Source organism: Myodes glareolus, chromosome 4 (assembly GCF_982192425.1).
Source record: "Myodes glareolus chromosome 4, mMyoGla1.1, whole genome shotgun sequence".
Taxonomy (NCBI): Eukaryota; Metazoa; Chordata; class Mammalia; order Rodentia; family Cricetidae; genus Myodes; species Myodes glareolus.
In genome coordinates this window covers 53,345,346-53,365,536 of record NC_142029.1, presented here as the reverse complement: position 1 = coordinate 53,365,536, position 20,191 = coordinate 53,345,346, and the positions used below count along the sequence as shown (strand labels likewise).

Genomic DNA, 20,191 nt, shown 5'->3' with positions numbered 1-20,191 from the left:
ATTGCTTTTGTCATACTGGAAAGCCAGAGTTGATGTGAATAGTTGATTGATTTCCTAACCTAAATGCCCAACAACTGATCACTTTTGTCTCTAATTTTCTGACCCCCTCACTCATCTGCAAACATCCCTTAATTGGTCCATCGGTCCAGCTATCCTGGGTTCAAGAGTGTATTTCTGTGTGATGACCCTTGTATACTAAAGTCCGAGGGCTGCTGGCTTCCTAAGAGCACAAACCAAAGCAGAGTCTGTCTATCCACAGGTCCCTTGTGCACAATGTAAGTCCCTCTGCCTTTCAGATGCCACTATGAGCAGGCTTTGAGTTGGGGTAAAATCAAAACAAGGCAGGTGCCCCTGAAAGCGTTGCTCCATTCTGCTTCTGTCTCAGAATTCAGCCTCCAGAACTGGAATATTCCTAAGTGGCGTTACCATTTGCTTTCTGTTAAAAAAACAAAAACAAAAACAAAAAAAACCTCCTAGCAGAGAGAAAGGAAGGCAAAGGCAAAGTGACTCCATCATCAGTTTACCTGGTAGCCACTTCCACTTGCTGCTGACAATACTATGAAATTTGACCCTGGATACAAAAGAAAGAGGAGAGCCAATGCCTCCAAGAGCCCCTACCACAGTTATCATCAGTTCCAACAATTTTATTTTGAACTTTGTTCCAGCTTTTCATGCAGCCCTTAATGACTTTGGAAATGACAAGAGTTTGAATTTTCACTGGCATTTTCTAATCTTGGGAGCTTCACATTGCTTCAGAGAGCCCCAACCTCCTTGTATTGTATTTTTTTTTAAAAAAAAAAGAATACCGGTAATCAAAGCCTTAACCCAGGTCCTAAGCAAAGCTAACAAATAATTATCCTCCACAATATGGCTAAAAATGGGAGTCTAATTAATTAAAGCACTAATTGAACTTCCCCATTACTGATACATTAGTTCCTGCTCTGACATAAACATTAATCAAACTCACTGAATAATTCAGTTCTCCACTTCCCTCACCTGTGTAGACAAATCTGCCCGCTGTCCTGTACTGGTAACACGGAAGGCAAAGAGGCTGATGCAGTTCCGTGAGGCCCTCGTTCAGAACCAATAACCATCAACAGTCCAAGCAAAATAGGAAGAGTAAAGCCAGAACAGTTCGTCTACTAGACACGTGTATGGTGCTAAATATAGATCATTATAGCATCTTTATATGTAACATACGTTTATGTAAATATATTTAAATTTTAATGTTATCTAAGACAAATACTCCTTCCTGATCTGCGGGGCGCCATCCTGTCCAGCAGGAATGAACCCCACCAAAAACGAGAATTCCTTCTCTGGTCACATCTTTATTTGGAGCATTCCCTTGAGGAAAATTGGGGGAAGGGACGATAGAGCAGGGACGAGAGAAAGCTTAGAGAGAGAGGAAGTAGGGTCCCGAGGCATCTGCTTTTAAACGGTGGAGCAGCTTGAACGCTGTCCTGATTGGTTAATGCCATTCTGCTGGTCTGAGCATGTGCAGGCAAGGGTGCAGGCAGGGGTGCTCAGCCCCACGTGGCTACCTCCAAACTGCAGGACCACCTGTGCCTCCAGGTGGCTCCCAACATCTCCCCCTAATTATTGTCTTTAAGAGCAATAAGGCAAAACTATTTTCCAATCTGGTCCCCACCTAGACGCAGCATGCCAAGGATATCTCTGCTCCCACCCATCTCCAAGGAGGGAGAAAGGCAGAATAGAGTCAGTCAGAAAATTGTTAAGAGATAAGAGGTTGCACAGGGTGTTGCTCAAGTCGATGTTGTGAAACAGCTGCTCTTGGCACCGCCCAGAAGGTCATCTCTGCTGCCTCCGCACGAATCTTCCACAGCAGGACACTCAGCATCCACTGGGTCATCTTCTTTATCTCTCTGGTCGGTCTTTATCTCTCTGGTCGGTCCAGATGTATGTCAGCATTCCTAGAAAAACATAAACAAAACTCTCCTCCCAAATTAACATTTAAGAGTATTAAAAACTCTCAGTGTAAAAATTCAGCACAATCAGTACTGGAAGTAGGCTGGTTTTGAACTTAGAGATCTGCAGGTCTCTGCTTCAAAAAGCAAATCTTGTTTGCCTGTACCAGCAAAATTTTGAATTAAAATTAAGTGTAAAGAATGCAAGAGAAATCCTTTCTCTGGGGGAAGCTGTCACTGGTAGTGTAGTCCCCCTCTATTGTTTAAAAACCAAAGCAGTTGTCACTGGGAATTGAACTCAGGACCTTTGGAAGAGCAGGCAATGCCCTTAACCGCTGAGCCATCTCTCCAGCTCCCCTATTTAGATGGAAAAACCTCTAGGTAGCATTGTTTATCTCACCAGGTGCCTCAGGCAAAAGGTCCGCCTTTCTTTGTTACCTAGGATACGGTAACCAGGTAAACATGCCTTTATTATGATAATCACGACCAGTTCTTTAAGGGAGAATGGGCGTAGCATCGATCTGGCTACTTCCTGCTGACGAAGGGACGTTGTTTAGGGGATAAATGTTTTTATCTGACTGAATTTTTGGCGACAAATGTTTTTATCTGACTGAATTCTTGGCGACCTTGACTGAGGGCGGCGGCAGCAGCGGACAGCGGCGGCTGCCACAGCTCCGCCTCTGAAGCCCATAATGGCGCGCTCCGCATGGCCCAAAGGCATGGCTCCGCCCCGGGCCGTGCGCGGGCTCGCCGTTTCACCTCAGGCAATGAACTCGCACCGCCGGCTGTGAGCCTTTTCCAAGCTCCGGCGAGGGGGGGCATCCGCCCACCCGTGGAGGGGCTTCTCCTGCCCGGTCCGCCCGCGCGCAGAGCCCCGTTCTCTGGGAACTCACCTCCCCGCTCGCCCATGTTGCTATGGAAACACAGTTTTTCCGCAGAGCCGATTCAGCTCCTCTCTGCCTTCTATGGCGCCGCTGCTCACCACACAGCTTCCGCCTCAGTCAGGCGAGTCCGCTCAGGTGCTGAAAAGGTCCTCCAAAAACCATAGCCCCGCCAGAAGGCCGGGACATATAGCCTCTGATGACACACGGACTTTAGCCTGCCCGCGACCTGGCTATTCGCAGGCCTCCAGCAAACTCCCCGCCAGCAACTGGTTGCGTCTCCCTCCTGAGTAGCTGGGATCACAGGTGTGCACCACCGTGCCTGGCCCACTTCCGTGTTTCTAATCAGGCATTACCGCTCAAAGGCGGGCCGGCTGCCGCCAGCACTCTCAGCACGATCAAGCAGCTTGTCTTTCTCAGTCAAAAATTAAAGTTTTTTGTACGTGAGAGCCAGAGACTGAGCTCTCTTAACAAAATTAGGCGAAAATCACCTCCAAAAGCTCTGTGGCTCTTTAAGAACAGGGAAGGCAGTGATCAAGCTCGCCTCCCTACGAGACTGTTGCCTCCAAGTCTCTTATCAGCGAGTATGCACGGAGGAAGCCGCGGATCTCCCAACCGTAAACCTCGCTTTTTCTCAGCTCCACCTGCACTGAACTTAAGGGATTTTTCTTCCCCGTTGCTTTCTGTACCTTCTTTCAGATACCTTAACTTTGATTTTTTTTTGTATTTTCTTTTCTATTTAGGCCTATCCTTTGAAATTCCTTTTTACATTTCTTTTCCTCCCCTTTCTGGGGATTTTAACCGACGTCACTCACCGCTCCATGTTCTCAGAGTTCTGAAATTCAAGGCTCTCTGTGCTGGTGTCTGATCTTGGCTTTTTCTCCCGGGCTTTCTCAGGGTCCCCCGGCGTAGTTGTCAGGGTCCCTCAGCGTCCGGGGTTTCGAGCACCAGTTGCGGGGCGCCATCCTGTCCAGCAGGAATGAACCCCACCAAAAACGAGAATTCCTTCTCTGGTCACATCTTTATTTGGAGCATTCCCTTGAGGAAAATTGGGGGAAGGGACGATAGAGCAGGGACGAGAGAAAGCTTAGAGAGAGAGGAAGTAGGGTCCCGAGGCATCTGCTTTTAAACGGTGGAGCAGCTTGAACGCTGTCCTGATTGGTTAATGCCATTCTGCTGGTCTGAGCATGTGCAGGCAAGGGTGCAGGCAGGGGTGCTCAGCCCCACGTGGCTACCTCCAAACTGCAGGACCACCTGTGCCTCCAGGTGGCTCCCAACACTGATCTTAATAAATAAAACCATTTGGAGGAGAAAATAGTTGAAAGTATTTCATAAGAACGGCATTTTAATGAAGTGGGCTATTTGGATTGCAACTGTAGAGGCCAGTAGATTTTCTCTAATTATGTGATTAGATAAATATTTATATTTTTTCCCCTATTGAAATCCAAGTTTTCTATGGAATGCTGGCACTGTCCTCTTTAGCCGGTAGAGTCCATTCTCAAGTCTGCTGAAGAGGACACACTTTAAATGCCGCTTCTCTGAGATCTCAGGGCATCCTCCATTGGTCTTGGTTTGGCACTGAAGGGGGAGTCGAGGGTACTGTGCCTGAGGCTGTAAACCTGGTTCTTGACACACGGGAAGTTGCACTCTCTTGAGAGGCATTGACTTTAGTAAAGATTTCATCTTGGAATCAGGAACAGGATACCTCCAGCAGGGGAAGCATCTCTGGTGTAACCAGGGGATGGTGGCGGGAGATGTGACACAGATTTCATCTTTCAGAACACAGGATGTACCATCCCTCCTGCTCTAAAGACAGCCGTAGCTGTCAGCCACCACAGGGCTTGTGCTGGCTGAAGAAACCCACCTTTCCCGAGAGTTAACCCCTCCAGCGGGCACCAAGTGCTTTTAAAAGTATAAAGATAGGACCTCCTGTACCAGTGTGGGACGACACTAACAGGCCATCTGATTCCACTGCCCTTTTCCCTGTAAGGTTAGTGACACAGAGTAATGAGGTGGCTATGGCCTCAGCAGGCAAATGCCGAAGGAAGTTAAGGAAAGCAAACGGGATGAACCAGAGTGCATGAGGCCATGTTTTCCCTTCAAACCGGTATGCTCGTGGGCCAGGGTCCCAGCACCCTAAATGACCATCTCATCAGCGCTGCAGGTAGCTTACGAGTGGACCAGGCGGTTCTTCCACCCAGAACCTTTTTAATAGCCTCTCAGATGCTCAACAAGCTCGTCAGGACCCGATTCAGTTTGCTTCAAAGCAGGCTTACTTCAAAGTGATGCTCAGATGTTCAGAGGTTTGAAAATAAACTACAGAGTGCCTCAGAAATCTCAGCGGCTATCGCCGCCGAGTGGGCACCACCCCTGCCCTTATTGTTGAAGGAAAACGAGAAATTCCAGAAATTTCTCTCATTAGCAGGGAAAGCAGCCATCTACCCGGTGCTGCTGATAGGAACACAGCTGTTTGGGCTTCCAGCAGAATCTGGCTACCATTCCGTGGGCTCCGAATTTTCCTTTTCATCACCTCAGGCACATGCAAGGCTCCAGACAAGGCTGCCCACGCTGGGCAACGTCACCCAGTGTGGGTGAGATGTGGATTCGGCTCGAAGGGTCCCACTGTGCTTTACCGACTGTTATACCCCGGGGCCAGTGGGGGCACAGCGCGCAGGATGCAGAAGGTAGGGGCACAAACATGGCGGTTGCTTTCAAGAATGAATGTGGACTTAATACTTGGTGGTGGCTTTGTCCTCAAAAGCCATTTCAGGCTCAGCTGCCTGTACAGAGCCCCAACTCATGAAAGGGCACCAGGAGAGCTGTGTGAAAAGATTTCTTTTCTTTTTATATATAAAAAAGTTATCTACTAGATGCCCTGAAAAGAGCTTTTTGTGCTGAGCTTAAGGCAGCTCAGTTTAACTAGCAGTAGGCAGAGCATTGTTAAAAACGGATAAAAATGGGAGATAAGCTTCGCTCCCACAATCTGCTTCCAACGGATACGGAAAAGAAAAGAAGTGGCTCCTTGGAGGCACATTGTTGCCGCTCTCCTTGAGCTTAAAGGCCTTCCTCTGGAATTAATATTTACCTCCAATTACAGTTTCCTGGGGTAAGGAGTCCCTGCCGATGAACCCACTCTGAAAAGCTTTGAATTACTGAAGGAGAAGGCAAATCCACTCACTCAGATCCCCCCCTCGCAGAAAGGGCCAATGAGAAGATTAAAATCAGAGTGGGAGGCATTTTTAGTTACATTTCTTTTGAAGTTCAGACCTTGGCTCTCTCTCTCTTTTCATTCCCTTGGAGCAGAACAGCTCTGGAAATTTTGCTCGACTTCTCGAAGATGCGCACCCACCTGAAGGCTCTACCTTCTCGGGCTCTGCCGCCTTTGGGAGGCTTCTCTGCCAAATTGAGATTTGCCTTGTGTGGGGGAAGGTGTGGACGCATCACTCTGCCCCAAGTGCTTCCAAGGCAGAGCGCCTGGCAGAAGCTGCATTCCTCGGACACGCTGAGCTCTGGGGACTCTTCATCTCCTCCTCTCTGTTCATCTGCAGGCCCTTTAAAACTCGATCCGAGTCCATGGGCAGATGGAGGTAGAAGGCAGGACATTTTCCACAAGATGGGAGGCCACCAGTTTCTATCCTCCCCACCCCAGCCCAATGTAGCTCTAGCCTTTGCTCTTAGTATCCTCCTGACACATTCATTGGTGACCACAACTGGACTTTCACCCTGGCTGTTATCCATAGCACCCTCAGAGGGTTTATAGGACTGATTGCTAGGTGCGCTGTGTGCTGCAGCGGAACAGGGATCGCTGTCTCTGATGCTCTCTTGACGATGCACAGATGTGAATCAACACAATGGAAATGGGAGCTCTTCCTCTTCCACCACGCCCTCCCTGGTCTCACTGGGGTCACTCTTGCATAGCCAGCACTGCCCAGAAGGACACGTAACAGCAATATTTAAAACAAGAATGGTCTTATTTAAATAGTAATATTTAAAACAAGATGTGTGAAGAACGAGAGGGAAGAGAGACAAGGGAAAGACTTTTAATAAAGATAAATAAAGTCCATCACATCAACTCACCAAGACTGTGCCAGCAGAGGGCAGAAAAACCTTGAGACGGACCAGCTACTGTATCCTGGGGCCATGCTAGCTCTTTCTTTTTTCAGAAGGCAGGGGAAAGGTGGGAGGCCTACCTACCCTCAGAATTTCAACATAGAAACCTGTAAAAGACACTCAAGAGAAAGACCTAAAGGAGGGAATGCTGTCTTGTATAATCTCCCGAATCCAGGATGCTGAACTGAGGCAGTGTGCAAAGACAATAGGAGAGTAACCTTGGAGATAAAGCAGGGGTATCTGGTCCTGTCTCTTTCACCGAGAGTTAACCCCAATATGTGGAAACCATGGGGTTGGGATATGAAGTCTGATGATGTTCCCTGCTCTCACCCTTCTATACAAGAGTGATGTGTGTGCCGGAAGCCCCCCACCAAAGAATAGCTTCTATCCTTTCTTTGTTCCGTTTTTCGTTTTGAAGCTCGCAACACGATCTCTCTGCCAGGGGAGGGTTTTCTTGTGTACGAAGGGATCCTGGGATGACTTACTCTGAAGAGCATCTGCAGACAGTAATTGGGAAATGTGTTAAACCTGAACCTGCCGATTGACATGGAGCCTCAGTGGGTCCTGTGCAGAACAGACATGTCCCTGTGTGAGCGAGTTGTTGAGAGGGCTTCATGGCCAAAAAGGAGGAGTCACTCAGGGATGGACACCCCAAGAGGAAAAGAATAAGGGGGAAACAGAAGGGTGGAAATGTAGCCAGAATTCAAGAGACAAAGCCCGTGCCAGAAACAAATATCACAAAGACTTTTGGAGATGTGGAGAAAGAACGAAATTATCACAGAAGCTCTTCCAAGAGAGGGATTTGCTGCAATTTAAACAGAGTGGCCGGTGAGGAGAACTCCACGGCCATGTGTAGCAAGAGTCCCATTCGGGTGATGTGGTTCCTGTCTGCTAAGCTGTTTAGTCTTAGTAAGAGACTCCTTCTGCCCCAATGCTGGATCTTGTTTCACCATAGAGAAACCCAGAGGCACTTGACTTGGTTTATGGTACTGGACAAGTGGCAATTATCTGTCTATAATTCCCTTAAGGGGAGCTGATGTTTCAATAAATTATAAGAGCTGAGCTCAAGTGGTCTACAGCACCATCAGACTCCTGCCACGGATGCATAATCGTATAACTGCAGCTTACTGGGGAATAGGTGTTTGCACAGGGGGTGATTTGGGAGCCTCGACCCCTTAAGAGAGCACAGAGAGCCCCAGATGCTATCAAACCACCCCTAAACGACACTGAAGACAGTCCTATCTCAATGAGTTGTCAGGCTGAACTCATTAGATCCCCTGGAATATGTAAATGAAAGAGTTGGTAACCATCCTCCATCCCCTTCCCAAACATGGATGTGGCCACAGGCATATTTTCATGAGTTTAATCTGCTCACAACATCTCAGAACAATTTTACACACTGGATTCACAGACTTAGGGAAATGAGAACACTTAACTCTCAACCTGTGGGTCAAGACCCTTTGAAAGTTGAACAACCCTTTCACAGGGGTCACCTAAGACCACTGGAAAACACAGAGATTTACATTACAGTTCATAACAGTAGCAAAGTTGCAGTTATGAAGTAGTAATGAAAATAATTTTATGGTTGGGGGTCACCAGAACATCAGGACCTGTATTAAAGGGTCACAGCCTTAGGACGGTTGAGAACTGCTGACTCAGAACATTATGCATCTTTGGTCCTGGTCATTTAATATTGATATTTTTATAAGCTCTCCAATTTTCAAAATGAGTTAGGGTGCTATGAGAAACAAAGGAGCTCTCATGCCATCTGAAAGACACGCGTGAGGTTCTGTGATGGCCGCATGGAAATGTCCTGTTAAACAGTCACATGCAGGAGGGGAAAATACAGCCGATGACTGACAGGAACTGAGGGGCTGAGGAGAAGTCTCAGCTGGAAAAGTGTCTTCTATATGAGTTCAGGTGTCCAGGACCCACATAGAAAGATGGACACAGTCATGCACACAAGTAACACAGAGCTGGGGAGGTAGGGACAAGGGACTCCCTTGATGACCAGCCTGTCTAGTCACATTGGTCATCTTCAGGTTCAGTGAGAGACTCAGTCCCAAAAATATGCGAATAATAGCTAAGAAAGAATCCAAACATTGAACTCTGACTTAAACACACACACACACACACACACACAAAACTAAAATAATGATTTGTGATTTACTTAATTCATTTGCATTATGCCCCTAAGTTTCAAAAAGAATTTGAAGTCACTTTGAATATAATACCATAATATACTTAACCCCAAACACATTCCAAATATATATGCAAATTGGGTGTTTGACTATGCATGTGGCTTTTCAAATGTCCCTGGATGGAAAAAGAGAGACTGTTACATTAGGAACCAAGAAGTAAAATCCCTAGACTTAAGAGGCTGAGGCAGGAGGATTTCCAGGAGTTCCAGTTTAGCTTGGTCTACAGTGTGGAACCCTATCTCAATGCCCTGCCCACAACCCAGTAATGTAAGTTGAAACAAACTGTCTCTGCCTTTCTCTGTAAGTTTTTCAGAAAAGGGGAAGAAAGGGGGACTTATGATGGGTACCTCATAATGCCCCGGGAAACAGGTTCAGACAGAAACGTGCCTAGTGGCATGTCTGTGTGATGTAGTGGTGGCTGAAGAGACAAGTCTCTGAAGACCCTGCCAGGTAAATCACCGCTTAGTACCAACCAGATCTTGTTTCCTGCTGCACCCACAGTAACAGAATTGGCATTCCATCCATCTCCCTGGCTCATATGGAGCAAATACCCAGAGGCCTTTGGGCTATTCAGGGAAGGGGGACTCTCCTCTGGAGTGGCAGTCAGGCTAGGCTAACCCTTGAAATGCACGGGCTAAAGCTATGGGGTTTCGGTGGGGAAAGCAGAGAGTTGCTGGTGCGCTTCCTACATACTCTTCGGTTCCACTTCCGCTTCCTTAAAAGCGCCTGAACCCCAAATCCATAGACAACTTTGTTCTAAACCCAGATTCACCTTCTCATCTTTGTCCTGTGTATATTAAACATGTGACCATTAACAGTCAAAGATGTTCAAAAGCATATGAGTTAAATCTTCTAGGTTCTATTTACGCAGATTTAACAAATCACAAATCCAAAGCATTCAGGGGTAGATTTTTCACCTGCTCTAAACATGTCCAGACTTTTTCCTTTCATTTCCCTGAAGGACACAGAATAACTGTTTATAAAATATTTTCATTTTAGTAAGCATCACCAGTAATTGAGACATGATTTAAAGATATGTAAAGATGTGTGGGAGAACTGGATAATTTTTTGGGGGAGGGGAGGAATTCAGCATCCTTAACGTGGGAATCTGTGAGGGTCCTGAGGTCAATCTGTCATGGATCTACCATAGGAATAGTGTGTTTTCAGGTGCACTTACTGGTCCTCTATAACTCTGTGCATTGGAATCCAGGACACTTGAACATAGAATTGGTTTGTTAGATGGATAATCCATTTTGGCAGCAGTAAATACAGACAGGCCAAAATGTTAACAGGGATAATGGGTATGTAAATCCATGTAACAAAATACTCTTAGATGTTAATGTCAGCACACCTGGTCTCTGTCCCTAAATCTGTGTGACTCCTTTCAATTGAAGAAAGAGAATTATATAACCCATTTTTCAGTCATCCAAGGAGACACAGGGTTAAGTTAAATGTCTGACTGAAGTAGCAAACTAGTAATTCTCGTCCTCTGAATCGACTTTCTAAATGGCTCTGATCCTGTTTTTAATTGTCTTGTTACTACTGCAAGTTGCCTTATGTCTTTTTAGAACAGGCAAAAATCGTGAACCAACAAATATAGAAACTGAGAATGCCTTCTATGGCAGCTTAGGTAAATTGTAAGGAAGAACCAAAATATTCACATCCAAGCACAAGAAAAGGTAGAGAATCAAGACTTATTTTTAAACCTCGCTTTGTCTTTATTATTTATTTCCCTTTATCTCTTTACATATTTTAAAACTTTTTTTTATTCTGAGAATGTCATCCATTTACAATGTTGGATGATTGGGTCTCCTCCCCTTCTCCCCATGTAACTCCCCTCATGTTCTTTCCGACAGGACCCTCGCCACTTCATGTCTCTTTTCTTTATTTCATGACATTTTTCTTTTTAAATACCATTGAGCACAGTGCTGTCCATATGTGCACGAGTATGGGGCCATCCACTGGAGCAGCAGAGTCCTCCTAGGAGCCACACCCTCCGAAATGAATGTTTCTCCCTTGCCCCAGCAGCTATGAACTGCCCGTAGCTTCTCAGTAAGAGATGGGGCCCGGCGATCGTACCATCTATGCCGTATTTGGGGCTGGCGTGATCCTGCACAGGGAGCCCCAGCTGCTGTAAGCTCACAGTGTCACAGGCACGCCATAGCCAGAGGACGCTTCTCAGCAGTCCTCCCCGTATTCCTGCTCTGACATTGCTTCTGCGTCCTCTTTAGAGGCGTTCTCCATGCTTTGTGGGGGAGTAGTAGTGGGTCGGGATGGATATGGATGCCCCTTTAGGCTGCACACTCCACTGGGTACCTGACCTCTGTGTTGACTGCTGCCCATCACCAAAGTGATGCTACCCTTCACTCCTCTGACCAAAGAAAGCAGCCTGGGCCTGAGGCTTCTTTTAATGGCCCAGGACTACCTCGCAAACAGTGCTGGAGGAGGAAATGACCAAAGGCAAAGCAGTCATTAGGCAACGGGAACATGGGGAGGAGCACAGGGACAGGAAGGCTGGGACCAGGCCTTCTGCTGCCACCAACCACAGTTCAGAAATGCTACCAGGAGGAAACATCAGAGCAAGGTCAGTAAGCTAGAGTTTCCTTCGCTTTCCAGTAACATAGATCTGTGACACCTAAGTCAAAATCACCAGGCAGAGGCAAACGCCTCTGGGGTCTAGGGAAGCAAAATGGAAGAGCGAGCGGCTTCATGGCGAACAAGAGAGAGCTGCGTCTTCTGGGAGGGAAGAAAAGACTCCCATCAGATATGAAAGGACATTTCTATAGAGCTTACATCAGGGCAAACGAGATACATCTATGAGTTGTAGTCTTGGCCTAATGTCTGTTTTCTGAGACCCATTTTAAATAGTCAGTGTATATCCCCACCCTGCTAGTTTCTCATGTATGGACATTTCTTACTCTAGAATCCCCTGTAAATCTGCGTGCATCTGAGTCTTCCAGACACTAAAATGCCCTCTTTGAGGACTCCAGACTTGCGCCTCTGCCTCCCACGCTGGTGCAAACCACTGCGTCCAGTTCCAAGGCTAACCCATTCCACATCTCGTCTTGACATTTTCAGGCCTGACTTTGCATGTTTACTTGGTGTCAGTACAAGTCTGCTGCGGCTTTCTGGTTAAGGATGGTATGGCTGAAGGTGGTCCCATCACCTTCCTCTACATTCAGAAGCGGACCATGGAGGACTTGGCAGGGAATACGAAGATCATGAGAAGAGGAGAAGGAGGAGGAGATGATCAAAGGCAAAGCAGTCACTAGGCGAAAGGAACAGCGGGGAAAGTATGCAAACAGGGAGGCTGGACTGGCCCTCGCTTCTGTTGCCACCAGTCACGGGGTCTTTCACCCTGCTTCCTTTCATCCTCTTCCATCAGCCTGGATTGTCCCCAGATTGCCCAATTTGAGAAACTGTGCATTCTGGGCCTTGCCCACGACTAAAAGTAGAATTCTGTCTTAATGACTACCATTTATAATGCCCGGTTCTACATAATGAGGCCATTGCTAGCTCTTGGTCCCTGGCCCTCACCTAAGGTGCTGCAGTGTACACAATTAGCTTCCCTCGATGAAAAACTCACCCAAGCACCAAGTTCTGGTTTATACTAGTTGATGTATTTATTATGTAGTGCTGTATTCAGAAATAGGTCTTTTATCCGGATTTGTTTGTTAGCCTGTTAGAGACAGGATCTCATTATGAAGTTGAGGCTGGCCTTGAACACTCGATCTTTCATTCTCTGCTCCCCAATTGCTTGGACTAAATGAATGTGCCACCACAGTTGGATAGGAATTACTTTTGAATGATCATGCTATGATAGTCTCAGTAAATCTCGCAATGATTCTCACAGTATGGCATTGCATTTATTTGCTTCTTCTGAGTAGAGAGCCTTTCTAGGACCCAATGGTTACAGAAGAAGTCCTTGATGACATGTATAGAGAAGGTTAAAAGTCGTCTCCCTGACAATATTACAATTTGAGTCTGAAATGTCAGATGTGGGTTTATGTGTTGGAGCTCATGGTCCCCAGTAGGTGGCGCTGTTTGGAAGCTGTAGAACTTCTAGGAAGAAGAACCTCACTCAAGGAAGTGAGTCACTGGGATTAGGTCTCCATGGCTTTTAGGCAGCCCTGCTTCCTGCTCCCAAAGAGGAAGGGTACAGAGTTGTCCCTTTCTCTTGAAGTCTAACAAACTTTCCATTGATCTGGACTCTAACAGTACCCCTTGATCACTTGGGACTTCCAATGCCCTTGAGTCAACGAACATGGAACATACAAGATTGAAGGGCTCATCGCGTCTTACACCACACCAAGGTTCCAGAGAACTACAAAGGCCAGGAAATACGGGACAAGGTCAGAGTACCCGTAAAGATACCACTATAAGACACTGAGGTCACTTGCGAAACGGTAAAGAGTCGCAAAGGAGATGAATTAGAGAGTCCACAACCAGCGGGATGTTCACAGACAAAATCCGATATACACAGAGAGAACCCATCCCGAGAGAGGCTGTGTGGGCTACCGCAGCAGAGCTGCCAGCAAGGCTGCCTAATCATTTGGAAGTGAAATGATTCCACCATGAATCCCCAATGCCAGTCCTGGCGGTACAGGGTGCCCCACCCCTGACCCCGTTCCATCTTGCTTTTATCTGATCTTTCCTTGTTGTGGCCCATTTCGCTCTTTTTTTTAAAAAAAAAAAAATGTGAATGCATACTATGTACCACTGTATGTCAGCAGTATATATATTTGAATTTTACTTGAAATCTCAATTAAGAGGTTACCTCAATTCTCAGAAGAGACTTTAGACTTTGGATTTTTGAATAGTACTGAGACCATTAAAGATCAAGAGGACTTCCAAAATTGGACTGGATACATTTTGCATCAAGGGATGGCCACGAGCCTGTGAGGGACAAAAGTGAGTTTGGATTTGAATGTACAGTGTCCCTTGTAGGCTCAGATATTTGAGCACTTGGTCCTGGTTGGTGAAGATGCTTGTGAAGGTTGTGAAACCCTTGGGAGGTGGAGCCTTGCTGCAATACAAGGGTGATTGGGGGCAGGTTGTGAGACTATATGCCAGCCCCACCCCCTGTTCACTCTCCATTTCCTAAGTGTAGATGCAAGTGAACAGCCCGTTCTGTGTCTTCCCTGCCCACTACTCTGTCTTCCCCACGATAGACTATATATCCCCTGAAGTGTAAGCCATAAGAGCCTTCTCCAATAAGTTGCTTTTGTCAAAGAAACAGAAAAGTAACTAATACAGGCAGACCTATAGCTGTGTGGAGATAGGTTGTTCACAAAGAACATGAGCTAAATAGGGGTGGTGGGGTGGTGGCATAGCTGGTACCAGACAATTTCAGAACTGCAAACAGTAGCAGTCAGAGCCAAGTGACTCCGTACATGAGGATAAAATCTGGGCCCTTTAATAATTATCTCAATGACAAATACTTATTAGTTGTGTTGTGGGCATTGTGTCGCCAGCTTCACAAACATTCACTCTTTTTACCTTACCAGCACTATGGGTACTCTCGTTTCACAGCTGAAAAAAACAACAAGTCTACTCAGTGTGAAGAACTGGAAATCCATGTGACATTTCAGGAGTCGGGGAAGTTTCTACTCTCTTCCCTTAGAACTTTTGTGACATTCACAAGGTACAATTCATAGTGGCATTCAGATGTCCACGTCAGTCACCAAAGCAAGAGGTATTTCATCCCCACATCTTAGAAATGTGTTTCTTTCTACCTTTTCTGTCGCCACTGACTTACTCAGTTCAGAACAAAGAAATTCTGAGTTGCAAGAACCCAGGCATCTGGTTTAAAATATCTTTACAAACAAATCAGTCCCAACAGCTGATGTGTGATTTGGTCACTGTGGCTTCACAGAGAGAAACACAATCCCCCCCTTTCTCTGACAATAAAATGCCATCATGGGATTTACACTCCCGCTTCTTCTAGCAATTCCGTCTTGTGATAGGTGTTACGAAAAATCTTTGAAGGGCTTGTTTGGACATGCCAGATTTTCTTTAATATACCAACTGATAAATAATTCCTCTCTGCAATCCTTCAAACTGAAAAAAAAAAGTCATGAAAATTGAAGGGGGGAAAAGCAAAATAAAAGGCTTTTCACATTTCTTCGTGTATGCTATAAACCATAGACTATGGCTCAGGAGTGTCACCTAGTGGAAATTTAAAGGTATCGAGTGTTGTAAGACCAGAACACAGAAACCGCGGGGTACAGCATCAAGTCGGAAGAATTCTCTTTCTCCATACCAACTATGTGATAACCTGAGTTTGCTTCTTTTTAATTATAACCATTTATTTCCTAAATTATTATACACTAGCCTCTCTGCTAAGATAGTCTACGATCTCTGATTCTTAAATGTCCCCTTTGAAACATTGTAGCAGGACGCCTCTGATCTTTCCTCTTCTGCTTTAAGCCTATGTGGGAAACTGCTGGGTGAACAGTCCCGCCCTCTAGCGGCCACCTCTGATACAGAAAGGCTGAGCATTCCTTTGCTGAATTTTCCATAAAGAATTCTCTTCATTATTTTCAGTGTTTTCTGTAAGGACCCTGGAGTCCTTCCCAGTTAAAACAAGAAGGAGCCCTAAGGCCAACTTTGTGGAACTCAAACCCCATGGGTCTATCAGACCGTCAGCCTGCTGCCGAGAAATGATGGAGAAGCTTACTTGGGGTCCCACTGGGTTTTTGTAACACTGCTGCGGCTTAGCCAGCCAGCTGCTCATTCATTAATAGCACGTCACACTTGGTAAAGAATTGCAATTGAATTAAATAGTATTGAACCGCTAGGTGTTCTTCAATGCAGAAATAAGCATCAGTTGTCACTTGTTAACAACTGTTCTTCATGATAACCAGAAATTTCTGATCACTGATATAAAATCACTATTATAACCCATTGCCTCCAAATCAACTTGGGCTCCGTGCCGACAAATCCAATACGACTTTCTTGTCACAACTGAGTTTTTACTCTGAACATATGGTGAGATGATTGCATTCCTGGTTGGACCCCTTCACCCCTTTAATGTGTAACTCTGTAGGGTCCTGTCAATTGGACCACGGCTTAAATCAAGTGGCTTGCTTTGACCACAGGTTTGCTGACCACAGGTTTGCTGAGCAAAGCAGAGCAAAGGTTTAAAAGTTCTTCTGGCACATTTCTGTTCCTGAAAGTCCCCTGCCAGCACCATACCAACAGGTGGGGGCAAGTCTACTGAACAACCAACACATGTAGCCCAGCCACGCTTGACACACGTCAGCCAAATGTCTGCTATGTGAGACCAGGCCATAGAAGGAGCTGCTGACGGAGCAAAGCTTTAAGCCTTGACCTATGCAGTCCCTGAGCTCTTACTGCCTTAGGCCAGTGAGAAGGTCTCCTTCCCTCTCCCTTTTCCCCAGATCACAGACACGTGAGATAGTACCAGCCTTTGAGTGATTTGTCATTACATCCTGGTCATTTAGGTGAGGCCATATATGACTGACGGAGGACACACATTGTGATTTTACAATGGCCTAGTGATTACCTAGAGGAAGTTCTGATTGGCAGCTGAACTGTGAGCACAAGATTTCAGCCTAGATATAGAACAACAAAAGTCAGAGGGAACACACATGAGGAAATTACCATAGTAAGGATAAGTTGACATTTTATGATAGAAAGTTGGAAAACATACAGTCAGATAATAGGCCAGAGTGAATCAAACCATAGACGGCTAAATATGGGTAAATATGAATGGAATTCCAGTGTGAGAGGATGGCTCCAGGTAGGGGCCACTCTGAGCAGTGGTTCAAAGGAGCTGACCGACTTGTCCTTGTGGGTGCTTGTCTAACTGAGTCTCAGTTTCTTTGCTGCAAAGGAAAGGTCTAGGCAGGAGGCATTCTAAAGTTTCTGTGTGTCCCAGAATTCCACTCTTCCATCATACTAACTGATCCCTTTGTAAAATCGTTGTGGCAGCTGTGATGGGTCTATCCATAATTGCTGCACGTCATGGGAAGGCAGAATGAGCAGCATCCCGGGCAGATTGATGTGTGTGCACCCGAGCTGGAGAGAGAAGTGGTTAGGGTTTGCAGAACGCACACCTCCCCCTTTCCTGCATCGCCCAGCTCTGCAGGGAGCACACCAGAGAACGCAGGCTCAGCATCCTCATGGCATGCATACCTAGGTATCCTCAGATGGCACTGAGCAAGGAGAACTTGGAAGAGGAGGAGAACCCCACTTCCTGTCAATGTTTCACACCAAGTGCATGTATTTCCCCTCTCCCTAGCATACAGGCAGATAAGTAGTACTGCCCTTTGGAAGATTTGGGGTGAGGGGAAGGAAAGAAAAGAGATGAACTTAAAGGCGTCTCTTAGCTGTTTGTCATATTTGACTAGGAGGAGAGGTAGTTTTGTGGGCAGCTGCCTTCTTAACCTCAGCTGCAAGGCTCTCCGGGAGTGTTCTCATTTTTATTGCCCTATAGCATTCAAGGCTGCTGGAAAGAACATTGCAGACTTTCCGCAGCTACTTGAGTTGTCCTTGCTCTTTTCTGCAAAGAACATTTAATATAGACTTGTTTATATAGCTGGGAAAAGGGTTAGGATTTCTTCAGCTAGACATATAACTCTTCCTCTATCCGTTACAGCACGAATTGTTCAAATGCCACGCACGTGGAAAAATAACAACCTATTTCCCCACACAAATGGCTATGTGGATATCAAGCTTCCAACTCGCTTTATCATTCCATGTGTCTTTCTGACATCTTTCCATCTTATAAACCACTGATTATTCAGGGAAGCCTAATGATGTAGAATTAATAATACAGACAGTAATGACATCTTCTTAGTTCTTACTCCTCCAGAATTTGCTTCATGATCAAAATAAGTTTGATTGAAGTGAGACCCTGTGAATTCTAATGCTGATCTGCTTGCTATAAATTTTGGACCAGGAAATTGAAGGTAAAAAAAAAAATGACAGCTGCACCCCCTTTCACCTGCGAGCTAGGCTTTTGGGTCTTTCTGGTTGTGGTTTGAATATGAAATGTTCCCATAGGCCCGCCGGTTGGAGGCTTGCTTTCAGACAGTGGTGTTATTCTGAAGGTAGGGAGTGTGCCTTTGAAAGTGGTGCGTGGTCCCCACCTGACCCCTTCCCTTCTTTTGTACACTGTTGGTAAAAACCCTCCTTACTACCTGTTCCCACCACCATGTTGTCCCACCCAAGTGTATGGGCCCTGGTCAGTTTTCTCCCGTTTAAGTTGCTTCCTTTGTAGTCTTAGGCACAGCCACACACATGTGGCCAGCACACTGGCCTTTCTGTTCTTGTTCAGCATTATGGTTTCCTCTCATTTTTATTCCATATTCACTCCCTGACTGCAAAGACATTAAGGGGCTGGGCACAGAGGCTCCTTGCTCTCACAATTCTCAGCCAGGAGAAATGCTAAATCTGAGATTCACCAGAGAAAAACCAGTTCCACCATTTGGGGCCAAATTTGAAGCAAGCTTTATCAAAATATTAAATACTGATCAAGATGGACTTTGATCAGGACCATTCCCTGGAACTTCCAGCTGAGTGAACCTGAGACATGAGTCTGGGACAAAACTCATAGTGTCCCATAATTTCCCATGAGACTTTGTTGTTATTTTTCAAGAACTACAACTCCCAACATTCTAGGAAGTTAGCTGGTCCTTGGACAGGTGGGGCTTACTGTTTAATTTTGGGTTTTACAGAAATACCAGAGAAACATCACTGCCTAGTTTCAATTATGATGATTATGATGAGCAATCAGAAGAAACCACCACCTGGGCTATCCGGCATTGTTTTAAAGCGATCACTTAATTGAGTTGGTTTGCTTAATTTCTTCATAACCTGTGCTGCGTTTTAGCCTCAGCTTATAAATTCAAGACTGACTGCTTTGTTTGTTTGTCTGTTTTTGAGACAGTCTCTCTACACAGCCCTGTCTGTCCTGAAACTCATTGCAGACCAAGCTGGCCTTGAACTCACAGCTCTGCCTGCTTCTGCCTCCAGGATACTGAATTAAAGGCATAGTTTAAGGGCATGAAAAACAATTCTGGGAGGATATGGCAGCAGTCGTGGAATATTTCCTATAAGATATTGGAATCTATCCCATCTAAACATTGTAGAAACTGCTTCCAGAACTCCGGAAAACTCTCTTTAGTTTAAAGGGGTTCCTAATTATGCACACAGAGAAATAGACACAACACAGAATCATAGATAATCAGATAAACAGGCAAGCAGGCAGACAGACAATACACACACACACACACACACACACACACACCAGACAGACAGACATACAGTCACAGACAGACAGAGAGACATAAACACACTAAGTAGATGAACAAAATAGCTTTTAAAAAAATAAAACCTTTTGGTCTCTCAGGAGAGACCCTACACGGCTCCATGGCTTGGAACCCGGGTCTCTCGGCAGGTTCTCCCCTTAGCCATCAGCTGAGTTGACTAACATCTCTAAGCTCACTTCCTCCACTGTTGAGTGAGGGGAAAACACATGATAACATGAGTGGGAGTGGATGACACCATGTGTGGTGGAGCCTTTATTACTCCACACACTGTGAGTAGTAACTGATTGATATTACTAACAATTAAGATGAAAGCTAACAAGTTAGGACAAATAAAATTCTGTTTTATGATCTTAAGAACAAGTGGATGGCTTCTCCACATCTAACTTACTTGGAGCCCTCTCTACACCAGGCTCTCCTTATATGAACCCCCTCCTGTTTATTTCTGTAGGGGGTCCATATGATGCTTACCTCCGTTAACATTAGAGCAAACAAGCCCAAACTGGATTCTGTTGTGGATACTAGCCTAGTTCATGTAATGTTTTATTTTTCTGTCCTCTAAAATGAAACAAAAATCGGGAGAAAATACAAGACAACACAGGACCTCCCCACTCTATTATAAATGCCCTCTTCTAGTTCTGTCTGAAAGCAACCTGTGACCCCAGATCTCCAAGATGCTAACCTGTAGTTCTATGTGACATGATGGATTAAAATTTCCCTACAAACATAACAATATAACATGCAAGTTAGGGGACGCTGATATGCAAAGCACTCTGGGA

At 45.6% G+C, this 20,191-nt stretch overlaps 1 protein-coding gene and 1 pseudogene across 1 annotated transcript in view; both read right to left on the bottom strand.

Moving 5' to 3' along the window:
* The window catches only part of Slc9a9 (solute carrier family 9 member A9), a 551,770-nt gene that overhangs the window by 468,379 nt on the left and 63,200 nt on the right, over positions 1 to 20,191 (bottom strand). The window lies entirely within an intron of this gene.
* LOC148122265 (Nuclear RNase P) lies at positions 2,678 to 2,867 on the bottom strand (annotated as a pseudogene).